This window comes from Talpa occidentalis, unplaced genomic scaffold, assembly GCF_014898055.3.
Source record: "Talpa occidentalis isolate TD23 unplaced genomic scaffold, MPIMG_talOcc4v2.1 talOcc4.14, whole genome shotgun sequence".
Taxonomy (NCBI): domain Eukaryota; kingdom Metazoa; phylum Chordata; class Mammalia; order Eulipotyphla; family Talpidae; genus Talpa; species Talpa occidentalis.
In genome coordinates this window covers 46274833-46287828 of record NW_023601433.1, presented here as the reverse complement: position 1 = coordinate 46287828, position 12996 = coordinate 46274833, and the positions used below count along the sequence as shown (strand labels likewise).

At 35.0% G+C, this 12996-nt stretch overlaps 1 long non-coding RNA gene across 2 annotated transcripts in view; it reads left to right on the top strand.

Annotated features, from left to right (window-relative positions):
- The window catches only part of LOC119245250 (uncharacterized), a 243771-nt gene that overhangs the window by 19754 nt on the left and 211021 nt on the right, over window positions 1–12996 (top strand). Inside the window, exons 3-4 of one of the 2 annotated variants that reach the window (XR_008551779.1) lie at window positions 3040–3125; window positions 10324–10576. The exons of the other annotated variant lie outside the window; for it this stretch is intronic. This is a non-coding gene — a long non-coding RNA (uncharacterized LOC119245250). Of the gene's footprint in view, window positions 1–3039; window positions 3126–10323; window positions 10577–12996 lie in introns of those variants that run through there. 2 annotated transcript variants of the gene reach the window in all.

Below are 12996 nucleotides of genomic sequence, written 5' to 3'. Positions count from 1 at the left end.
TGAAATTAGTATGGGTCTGTTTTTAAATCCTCCATTTTGTCCCATTATTTCTTTTTTGCAACTGGAAAAGAAATACAAACTTTTATTTTTTGTGGCATATAACAAGTCTTAACATCTGATAAAATAATCTTAACTTCATAGCTCTTATTTTTCAGAATCCATTATGAATTTTTTTTAAGATGCTTTTTTTAAATTTTTATAAATTTTATTTTTATATACCCCATACAATTGCAACCCCCTTATTTTGACCCCAATCCCTCCTCTCCCCGCCCCCCATTATGAATTTTTATGGTAACTACATTAGTATAATCCTCAGTAAATTTTTGTCTTCTACCTCTGCTCAGGTAGAATACTGTCTTAAATGGCACATTAATTCAGCAAAGCTAATTTGAAATGTCCAAATTTCTAGAAAAGGAGTGCATTTCTGTGCTGAATCAAGCTTTCAAATTCTTTAGTGGAATACCTGATTGTCTTGAGAGACTCTTCTCTGAGCCCTTGTTCATTCATACATGTACTTAACCATTCACCAAAAAGTAATTGCACATCTTCTATAAAGAAGCACTTAGTTGTCAGTAAACATTGCCAAGCTTCCACTTCACTTACATGTTTTAGACAAAATAGCTATATTTCTTTGTTGGAAGGGACTTAACAACTGCTTGGACAATGAGACTTTGGGAGATTCATATTTTGTATTAAAGAACTCTGCTTACTTATTTCAGTAAATGATGTTGATTGTGTTACAGTTTGATGTCAGATATGGATCCAAGTGTTGGCAAAACTTCTTTGCAAATATGGATGTTAGTCTCTGTTCTACAGTCATTTTCAGATCTGAAATGAATTTGACATTCTTGAACAGGGGGCATGGAAGATTTCTAATTATACAAACTATGGCAACTGTGGGTCTGGTGATGAAGTGGCATTGAGTGTGATAACTTCTTGGGGGAGACAGATGTTGAGCAAAGCACTGAGGAAAGGGAGGTACATGGGTTATTGGAGAAATTAGAAGGCAGAGGTCATGGTAAAGTGATACAACCATGTATGTGGTTATATTTTTCTGGTTGAAATATACCTGAGCTGAGGTTGAACTGAGCTGAGAGGTGAGCATGTCAGTATTGGTAGACTTGAACTACTATTGATGATATTATTATTGTGTGCTTTTTACCTATTTACACAATGTAAAATGAAATCATATATTAGCTACTGATCTTTAGAAACTCTCCTTATGCATATTAAGTATTATCTCTTTTTGGCACATGAAGAAACAGGCACAAAAGTTTAAATAGCCTTAACACCTGTTACAGTGGGACTGACACTCAATCTGTATGTTTTCTGACTCAAAAATGCCCATAATTTCCACTAACCTCACAGCATGGATCAGAGCTTTCAATATGAGATCAACATCTCAAACAGGCCTATAGCTTCTTTTATATCAAAGGACTCAGTATTTTAAAACCCTATTTCTTTGTCTTAAGGAACCAGTGCTCTGACAGAGTCCCCTTAATTAAGGAAGAATAATCTCCCACCCCACTTAAAAAATAATCTCAGTTTTTAGTTGCTTTAGGGACAGACAATGCATTCCCAGGGCCTTTCACACTCATCTGACCTCTCCAGATTAGATGGTCAGTGAGAAAGCATAGCAGGAAGAAAACAAGTCCTGAATTCCTTTCTTCAAGTATGTGTTCCTGTGCTTTGCAGCTTCCTGATTTCATAGCATAGGAGAATTCAATTAGTTAACATATAACTGACCCATTGTTTAGTTGGATTGCCAAAGGGGGTCCTACTCTTAAGAGAGCAATATGATAGCAGAGGAAGACAGAGCTGGAGCCTGGCAAAGTTATCCAGGTTTGGGGGAGCTCCTGTTGTGTTAGGCAGGGCCTGCTAAACTGGGAGTTAAAGATAGCACATCTTGTAGACTCTAGGCCAGAGGGTTGGGACTAGCTGTGATTTACAAAGTTGTGCATGGTTCTGTTTTTCAGAAGGGTGGTTTTCATAGCACGATAGCCAGCAGGGATTCTGTCTGTACTCATCAGAACCTTAGATGCTTTGAATTTTGATTTTTTTTTTTTTAGATTATTTTTTAAGACCAAAACATTTCATCATTTCTTCCCTTAATTCAGGCTCATCTTTTTTTAACCACACTAATTTCCAATATCCTAAGAAATGATTTCCAAAAAAAGTAAAAGAGAAATAAAACACATTTTGTAATTTGTTGCTATAGTATCCAAATTTTTTACTTTTATACAGTTTTGTTGAGGTCTAATTGACATAAACAAACTGCATGTATTTACAGTGTAAAATGTAATATTTTTTATTTTAAATAAAAATTATTTTCCAATCATTAATTTTTTCACAATATAGAATTTCTCACCTCAGGTGTAGTCACCATAATTCTCCAATTTTCCCATGATAGTCCTTTGTGCTCCCCTTTCCCCCCCACACCGCCCCAGGTTTTCTCACCTCCACATACCCTCTTCCACCTCTCTTGGATACCTCAGATCTATGGACAGTTTTCAAGGGTCAGTTATAGAGTTTGTCTTTGTGCAATCCTTTGTTGTTTTTTCTATATCTCACGTATTAGTGAAATAGTCTGGTATTTGTCTTTCTCCTCCTGGGTTATTTCACTGAGCATAATCCTTCCAGCTCCACCCATGTTGCTACAAATGGCATGAGTTTATCTTTTGTGATTCCTGAGTACTATTCCATTGTGTATATAGACCACATCTTGATCCACTTAGCTGTTCTGAGACATATGTCTTTTGAACTATCTTTTTAATTTCTATTTCATTTACTAATTCTCTAGTTTTTATTATTTCCTTTTATTTGCTTTTGATTTTTCTTGTTCTAGTTCCTGGAGATGAGAGACAAAGTTGTTTATTTGGACTTTTTTTTTTTTTAATATCTTGATTTGGGCCTGTATGGCTGTATACTTCCATCTTAGTACTGCTTATGCTTGTGACAAATGTTCTAGAAGGGTGTATCTTAAGTATCATTTGGCTCAAGGTATTTTTTTTTTTTTGTGGGACCCTCACTGGCGGCCAGGGAACAAACCATTGCAGCAGAGGCTGCAGGGAGCCTCGTAGTCCAGAGCTCAACTGCTGCGCCACCAGGGGAGGCCCTGTCTCAAGGTATTTTTTGATTTCTTCTTTGATTTCCTCATTAACCCAGTCATTTATCTGTAGTATATTTTCCCAACTCCATATATTAAAGTATTTTGTTTCCTTTTGGTAGTTAATTTCTAGTTTGATACTTTGTGGTCAGCAGATTCTTGGCATGAATCTTTGGTTGAAAGAAAAACCTTTTTTGAACTGCAATATAGTTGAAAAATTTAAAATGGGAAATATAACACCCCAATCACAGATAGATCATTAACAAAATTATAGTTACCATATATTGAGCACTTACTTTTTATCTTTACTGGTATGAACATACTTTAATCATTTTGCAGTTGAAAAATAACTAAGGTTATACAAAAAACCATTATGAACTTGCTCACATGGCCCCTATAGGACAATGAGTAGCCTACCTCCTGTGATTTTCTTACATATTTTGATTTCTCCCTCTGCCTATCTTCCTTAAATGGAAGATTTTAGGGGCAATAGTTTTCTTAAGATTTTTGGTTCTAGGGTTACATTATTGCCACTACATACATAAGAGAATCAATTGATTGAGCTGCTAGTGAATCATAAATAAAGGGGATGCCTATTTTTGGTAAGCCATTGCTTTGTATAGGAACACCCATACAATCTTTATCATTTAGAAAGCAGTAACACATGATTTGGTAGAACTTAGAGAGTATCTTACTTAAACTTCTCATGTGTTTAATGATAAAGCTGAAGCTGCAGAGGTTGAGCAGCTTGTCTAAGATTATACAGCTGGTTGTGGATAGAATCCTTGCAATCTAGGCAACTTGACTAGTAGAAAATATGCTGTAAAATCCAATGATTGATTTATATTTGATACTAGAATGTAGATTCCATGAGGCAGAGGATATGTGTTATAGTTACCACGATGTTGCTTAGCAACATCGAATATTGCTTAGCATATTATTAATATTTAATATTTGTTAAATGGTTGATCCTGAGCAGTGATCCATCGATCACTCTAAGAATGTCTATGAATAGGCAGATGTACCTTTGTAATTCAGTATTCAACATTCATTATTTTAATATTTATTGAAGACATGTGTCAAGCATTTAGCTAACTACTAGGGCAATAACTGAACACAAGTATGTATAGTCTCACTCAGTCTTCATGGAGCTTGCAGTTTCATTGGAATGACAAAAAACCCACAAAATACAGGTATAATTACAAATATGACAAATGTCATATGAAGATTTATGATTAAAGGATCTGCCTGGTAAGGCAGGCCAGAGAAAATTTCTCTGAGGAAGAGGGATTGCTTTGAGATGTAATGCTGGAGGCATTGACTAGTGAAAAGTCATGTTGTTATTTTTGATTATGCGAGAGTAATGATGATCATAGCAGAGGGGTGTGTGTGTGTGTCTGTGTGCGCACAGGCGTACATGTGAACGCATGTGAGAGAGAAAGAGACTTTTCCAAAATATCCTTTCCATAATTTGGGGGGAAGCCAGAGTAGATTATTACCTCAACGGTGCTGATATAGACGTTTAAGTATAGACATCAAAGTTAGAAATATTAGAGAGGCCAAGGGATAGATTAGAGATGACCAATGAGGAAATGAGGTGTGGTCAGAATTCCTCCTCATTTCTGGCTTGAGTTGATGGATGAATTTTGATACTATGTCTTCTCCCAGATAGAGAGCACTAGAGGATGATCAGGCCCAAAAAACAGGGTAGGGGTTAGAATGAGGAGGTTAATATAGGAGACTATAATAATGATGAAATGTAAGATTTCCTTGAAAAATTACTTAGATACCTCTTAAAATTTGGGGGTTTGACTTTATTATGTTTTGAAGTATTTACAGAATTTAAACACAATTCTTTATATTTAGATCAGAGTCATGAAGTACAGTTACAGTGTCTTAGATGCGAGAGATAGGCAGGGAAACATCCTGTTCATTTCAGAGTTGAAGAAACTGAGGACAAGAGATCTAGTGTGACTTCCTAAGGGCTCCCAACAAATTACTGACAGGAGGTAGAACTACTTCCTCTGAGTGCAGGTTTTTTGCACTGCACCACCTGCCTCTTACTATCTGTGTTCTTGTTGCTGAATAAAATTTGAATTTTTAACACTAGTTAGATTGAGTTCAGGTTTGGGAGTATCCTGTAAAGAAGAAAAATCATTTTCTTCCTCATTTTTACTGAGCAGCCTTAGCCTCCCTGTGGAATCTGGAAGCTGATGAGAATCCTGTCATGGCAATCCACTAGCCCTGTTTAGGGCCAGGAGATTTTAACCAGAAACCAGTATCTTATCTCATATTTCAGATCCACACTTCAGGATGGGATTCTGCAAATATATTTTTAGCCACAGGGTAACACCTAGAAATGTTCTGTTTTGCTAGTATTGTGGAAGTACATCTACACTCCAGAAATTTTAAAGACTTTGGACCATATTATATTTATATTACATATCAGAGCAAAATCATTCTGCTAAAAATACATACTTTCTAACTATATCTAAGGTATAACTAAATCTATAATCTATTTAGGTATAACTAAATCTAAGGTAACAGAGTCAGGGAATGCAGAGATGAGAGGCAATTTCTAGGTAACTAAGTAAAACTACTTCCTCAATAGTTGAAGTAGATTCATAGTGGCAAAAATAAAAACCATTAACTTATAATTCTATTCTTTATTTTAGCAGTGTATATTAAAGGCATAGGGTCAGCTTATGACATGTCTGAGCTGATAATTTTAAGTATTACTATTTTTTAAATTGTATTTTCTTGAAGTAACTTTTTTTTTTTAACAGTATATTATTTAGATTGTAGGTTCACTTATCTTCAGATGTGTGTTAGCACACCACACCCACCACACCCACCACCAAAGCACCCATTCTCTCTCCCATAGTCCATGGGCTTCTTCCCCCACCTGCACCTCCTGGTAGCCTCAATTATACAGTCAGATTTCTGTGGTTTGTTTTGCTTTAGTTTTGTCTAATCCTTCTTTTTGTTTCTATTTCACACATGAGTGAAATCCAGTATTTATTTTAGGATTGAGCCAATTTGATTTATTCATATAACTGAGCTTTTGAAAAATCACCCAGACAATGACTGATTTCATTATGCTTCTGTTTTACCTCAGCTAAAGGAGGAGACCTGGTAGAGCGCTTGCATAAGTTTTCATTTGAAATATGTGGACATCCAGATACTCCTTAAGGATTCCTATTCTTGGTCAAGGTCAAGCAAGACCAGTATAAACACATTCTCAACAGTCAGTTGCACTGGTAGGCTAAGCAGACAGTTATCTGGTACGGTGAACTGAGGGAGACTAGCAAGAGTCTCAGGCTCCAAACAGCTTCTTAATGGCCAGGATGGTTCTGTGCAATGTTCCCTTGTGTAGTCAATTGTTTAAATAGACTCAATATACATCATAATATACAAATATAATAGATATATTTAAATATTAGACTAATAGAAATAACAGACAAATATAATATCTCATGCATTTATCAGAAAAAGGAAGTTTGCATGTTATTAAATGTAGCATGAGCACTGGCTGTTTGGTATTGGACAGCTAATATAGTCAATAGGAAATAAAAATAAAATCTTCATCTGCTTCGTAGCACTGGCCAGCTGAAACTGCAACTTAGCACTTTGGTTTCAGGGCATTCATATTGGCATGGTACCACCACCTATTATAAAATGTTTGCTTTTTTACAGAGGAAAATGAAACTATTTGTATTTGGTCCATATGCTTATTAATTATTTTAGGCATAAGGTAATGATTAGGTTTTTTAAATTGTAGTTTTTGAGGTAACATTGATACACAACATTGTATGATTCAGAAGTATATAAGTTCATACCTCTTCAGATATATCTGTTATTGTAGGTCTCATAAAATTTGTGGGATCTTACAGAGTTCATGGTAATTCTAGTGTCCTGTGGTCATAGCCAGAGCTTCTTAGTCATGCCATCATTCATCCTGTTTTCTTATCTTAGCAACTCCAGAACACCTCATTTTATGTCATAATTCTAGTGATCATTTATTTCCCCATCTTTATTGAGGTGTAACTGACAAATAAAAATTGCATGTTTAAAATACAATTTGATGTGATACACATATTCATTGTGAAATAATCACAAGTCAAGTTAATTAGGATATCTATTGTAATTATATTATCATTTTCTTTTTTTTGTTTTTGTGATGAGAACACTTTCAAGATTTATTTTCCTTGAAAATTTTAAATATACAATACAGTATTGTTAACTATGGTTACCATGTTGTAAACTAGCTCTCCAGAACTTATTTATTTTGTGTAATTGAAACTTTGTACTCTTTGGCCAAAATTGTGCACATGGTTCAGTAGATGGTCTCATAAGAAAACAGAATATTTGAAATACCTGGCAAAAGAATGCTTGCCAATATGAGCAATAGAAAATGCAGCTCAAGTTACTTAAAAATAGGGAACAGTTATCATTTCTCACAATAAGCTTAAAGGAAGAACATCTCCATGGGAAGCTAATTCAGTGGCTCAATAGGATTTCAAGGGTCAAGGTTTTCCCCCATCTTTTCTCTCTGCCATCCTCAGCATCTCACCTTTTGTTCTCAGACATGCTCCTTCATGATTGCAAGATGGCAGTTAAAGTGTTCTGTCTTCATACAATATTGTTTAAGGCCAGAGAAGAAAAGAAGGTTCATTCCTTTTCATGTCCACTTTTAAAAGGGATGAACATGTCCCCCAAAGAACTATCAGAAGTTGTATGTGTCATGAGCCAGAACTGCAACTTATGCCCGTCCTAACCCACTCATTGGCAAGAGATCAGGTAAACTGGCCATCTTCCTCGAGCACGTGGTTACTGAATACACGGTTGGATTGGGTTACTGAAGCAAGGTGTAGGTGGAAGAATAAGTGTTTGGAAGGCAGTCAACAACTGTCTTTTATGTACTTCCAGCCATGATAATACTGAGAATTTCACACCCTAATCAACCTTTTAGGATGATTGCATCATGGCCAAGAACTTTCATTTTGCTTTAAATGAAGCTACTGTGGACAGAACAAGATCTGGTCACATGGTGCAGTCTCCAGTCTCTCTCAGTCTTGCTTTGTATGTCTGGATACATGACCTCCAACCTCTCTTGTAGAATTATCTTGGGTTTTCCTTCTTAAGTGACCTAATTGATAAAGTGACCTAATTGAACTTTCAGAGAGGTAACTCCTGCTGGATGAAACTTGTGGTAGTGAAATGTTTTTCATCTAGATGTTGTTATATGTGCTGGAAATAGTTTTGTCATTCCCAGGTTTTCTGGTTCATCCTTCTAAGCTGCTTCAGCTTTGCAACTTGACCTTCCTCTGTGGTTTGATGGGAGGTGTATGACCTAGTGGGGAAGATCATATTGTTCTTCATTTCAGTCAGTGGAGAGTTGTGAAAGAAAAAATGTGCTCCCTCGGGGTACAGATTGAGTTACTCTGGAAAATGGTGCATTTGTGTGATTAGGGAGATCACTGAAAACTGCAAAATAAGGGTTAATGAAACTGAGTTTTGAGTTTTAGGATACACAAAGGATTGAATTCTAAATATTTTAAATGGAATGAAGATAGAAATATATGAAAGTTCTAATCTCCTCATACTTATTTCCTTTCAGGAAAAAATAAAAATAACAAAAATAAAAAGTAAACAAGTTGGAAAAAAATACCTATTTCCATTAAAGGAAATATGTAACAACTTGTTGCATATTTGTATGTCTATAATTGTTTTAATTTTTTTTAAGTTTCTGGCACACATTCCCAGACATATTGCTTAATAATGATTATCTTGGGCTGTCTCAGGTATTTCCTGTTACATTTTGCATCTTTCCATGAAGCACACATCTGGGTGAAACATCTTAAACCGGACATTTTATTTCCTTAAAATAATAAAACCACTTTTTTTCTTAACTAAGTAATTGTGTGTTCTTATGTTGTCTTTGTAGTTTGACTAGTGTATCTCTAGATGAAGTTTTCTTTTAAAATGATTATTTGAAAAAAATAATATATTTATTAAATATTTGGACATTTATTAGGGATGTAGAACAAACATCTAGTTACATGCCCAAAGTGTTCAACTTTGTCTGATTGGTTGACAATGTGTAGATTTATATAAAATATGATAGGTTACAACAATGCAGTTGATTTTTAGTATAAAAATATTCTGCAAATACCACTTATCAAATGAATACATAATAGTTTCAAAGAAAGGGGGGCTTTGTCAAGGTTGTCATGAGCATGTGACACTGTGGTTATTTAGTCACTGGCTGAAGTTTTTGGGGAAAAATTAACCATTTGGAACCACTAAATTCCAGGTAAACAAGATGTCACTTCTGTGCTGTGGGAAGAAATATCTGGCTGTCTGTCTGAATATTTCTGCAGCTGCCAGTTCTTTGGCCCCTGCTAGATTTCAGATGGGCTGTCATAGATACTCAGATGAATTATATCTTTCACATAAAAGCAGATATAATATGTAACACCAACTCAAAACCCTGACTTGAAAGCAATTCATAAACATTGCCTTTATGTTTTGCTAAAATACCTATATTTTTGTTATATATTTCTAGGGGACAAGATTAAAAATCCTGTGATATTCATTCTAACCTAACAATTGGGAAATGCTTACAAATCGACAAGGAAATCATTCCCTCTTTCATATCTTGTTCAGTACACACCTCATGGATTTTCTAGATGGCAAAAATGATCAAGATTCTATTGTTAACAGCATAGTATTAATAAAAGTATGAATTTAGTTTGAAAACATTTTATAAACCCTTTTTAAGTCTGTTTATAGGTTGTTAAAGCAGATAGTGACCTTTTACTAATTTTCATTTCAACTATCTATATAAGACTAATCATTTTCCCTGAGGTATTGGTTGTTTTGATGCCATTAACAATAAATTGAAAAAATAAAACATATTTTTAGATTCCATTATGAGTCAGTCACTTTCAAATGCATCCTATGGGGTCTGGAGTGTTATCCTTATTTTTAAATGAAAAGATTAAGTTTGGTGTGATTAAATTGTTTGCTCAAATCCTCACTACTAACAAGTGTCACCCTGGGGTTTGAATCCACACTTGCCTGACTCCAAAGCCTAACTCTGACATGCCATTCAGACAGAACATGAGAAATATTTCCTCTGCCACCTCAACATACTGAAAGAAATTCAACTACTTAAGTCAAACATAAGCTACTGTGCATTACTTTTCTTCCAGGAATCTCAAATTACAGATCAGCAATCTGGTGTGACTGCTACTACCTCATGCTTATTAAACAGAGTAACACAGTCTTCAGTGAGTCAAAGGAGGAACAATGTGGAGCCGAGGGACATGCTCAAAGACCTTCTCAGATTTATTGAAAGGAAGATTATATAGTGTCCTCCACTTTCCAACAATAAAGTTACAATTTCTAGGTCTAACAATCACCCCTTTCAGACTTTTCTAAAGCTATGCTTTCTTCTAAAGTATGAAAAGCTATGAATGTAGTGAGAAATGGTTTGTTTATTCTTTCTTTATAGACTGCGAAAGTTTCTTTTAAAAAAATGTGTGCATTTATAAGTAATTTATATCCAGTACTACAATAAAAATATATACCTGTAACTCTTACACAATTAAAAATTAAATAATAACACAAAGGTAAATACCATAAAGGCAGCAATATTTTATTTCTGAACACTAATGGACTGCCTTTTATACTCCCTGAATTATAGTCATCTCATCAACTCAAGTAAAAAATCAAATTCTTTGGCTTGACATATTACCGTCCATGATCTACTCTGTTTACTTTGCCTGCCTGGTATTCTGTCATTCCCAACATATCCAGCATTCCAGCCAGTCGAATATTTGCAGTTTCCCCCATGTGCTAGGCTCTGTAGGTCCACACGCTTTATGGTTTGCATTAGTTATTTCTTATTTCTGGAATGTCCTTTGTTCTCTGTGTTTACTATGTTTTCACAGGAAATAATCATTTTTTGAAACGCAGCTCGAGTGTCATCTTCCCTGAGAAACCTTCACTGATAGGTCCACACAGCATGAAGCATTTTGTCAGCACATGAAGTATATTTCATAGGTCTGTTATCAAATTTCTATTTACATATCTCTTAGGCTTAACTGATATTTAGCAATTTTTTAAAAAATATTTTTAATTGAGGTAATATTTGGATACTCCCGCCAGGTATTGCCACTGTAGTGTACCCACCACCAAATCACCTATAATCCACCACTATACTCTTTCTTCCCTCTTTGTTCTTAACCCTTCTCTTCCCTCCCCCACCTTGGTGCTTCAGTTCTGTAGTCAGTTATCAAGGGTTAGTTTTTCAGCTTGTCTTTATCTGACAGTTAGTTGCCTTATGTTACACATATTAGTGATACAATCTGGTATTTATCTTTCTCTTTCTGACTAATTTCATGTAGTATTATCCCTTTAAGATCTATCTATGTTGTCACAAATAGCATGAGTTTATCTTTTTGATTGCTGAGTAATATTCTATTGTGTATATATACAACATCTTCATGAGCCACTCCTCTGTTCTGGGGCATGTAAGTTGTTTCTGTAATTTAGCTGTAGTAAATAGCACTGTACTAAGCATGGGAGTGCAAGTTTCCTTTCAAATTAGTGTTTTTTAATTTTTTGGATAGATACCTAGGAGTAGAATTACTGCATTGAATGGCAGATCAGTTTTTAATGTTTTGAGACACCTCCATGTTTTCCATAATACCTGAACCCATTTGCATTCCCATAGGCAGTGTAGGAAGGTTCCTTTTTCTTCACATCCTCATCAGCATTTGTTTCTGGACTTTTTGGTATGAGCCATTCTCAAAGGTGTGAGGTAGTACTTCACTGTGGTCTTGTTTGCATTTTCCTAAACAATAATTGATGGTAAACATTTTTTCACTTGCTTATTTGCAGTATGAATGTCTTCTTTGGAGAAGTGCCTGTTTAGTCCTTTTTTTTACCCATTTTTTTGATTGGGTTGTTTTTGTAAAGTTCTAAGACTTCTTTGTATATCTTTGATATTAGTCCTTTGTCAGATAAATGGTATGCAAATATTTTCTCCCATTCAGTAGAGTGTCTTTTCATTTTAGTTGTGGTTTCTTTCACTGTGCAGAAGTGTTTGAGTTTGATGTAGTCCCAGCTGTTTATGCTCTTTGTTTTCCCTGCTGTTGGGGATGAATCCCTAAAGACATCACTGAAGCTTATGTCATGAAGTGTTTTGCCTATGTTTTCTTCTTTGCATTTTATGATTTTTAGGCTTTACATCCAAGTCTTTTATCCATTTTGAATTGATTTTTGTGTATGGTGTGAAATAGTGATCTAATTTCATTCTTTTGCATGCAGCTGTCCAGTATTCCAATACCATTTATCCTTCTTCCAGTGTATATTCTTGTCTCCTTTGTTGTAGATTAATTGTCCATATATATGTAGGTTTATTTCTGGAATCTCAATACCATTCTGTTGGTCTGTGTGTCCGTTTTTGTTCCAGTGCCAGGCTGTTTTAATTATTATGGCTTTATAATATAATTTGTGGCCTGGAAATTATGATTCCTCCATTTACTTTATTTGTCAGAATTGTTTTTGCTCATGGAGTCTTTTGTGGTTCCATATGAATTTCAGTAATGTTTGCTCCAGTTCTTTGAAAAACACTATTGATACTTTTATTGGGATTGCATCGAATCTATATATTTCTTTGGTGAGGATGGCCAGTTTGGCAAAATTGATTTTTCCAATCCATGAGCAGGGAATATTTTTCTATTTCTTTGTGTCATCTTTTTCTTAAAGTTTCTTTTCAAAGTATTATAGGGTCTTTGAGGGTAATATCTAACTGTCTAATTTCAGCACATGTGAAAATTTGGAAAGTAACAAGGTAAAATGTGTTGATTAGGCTGCAC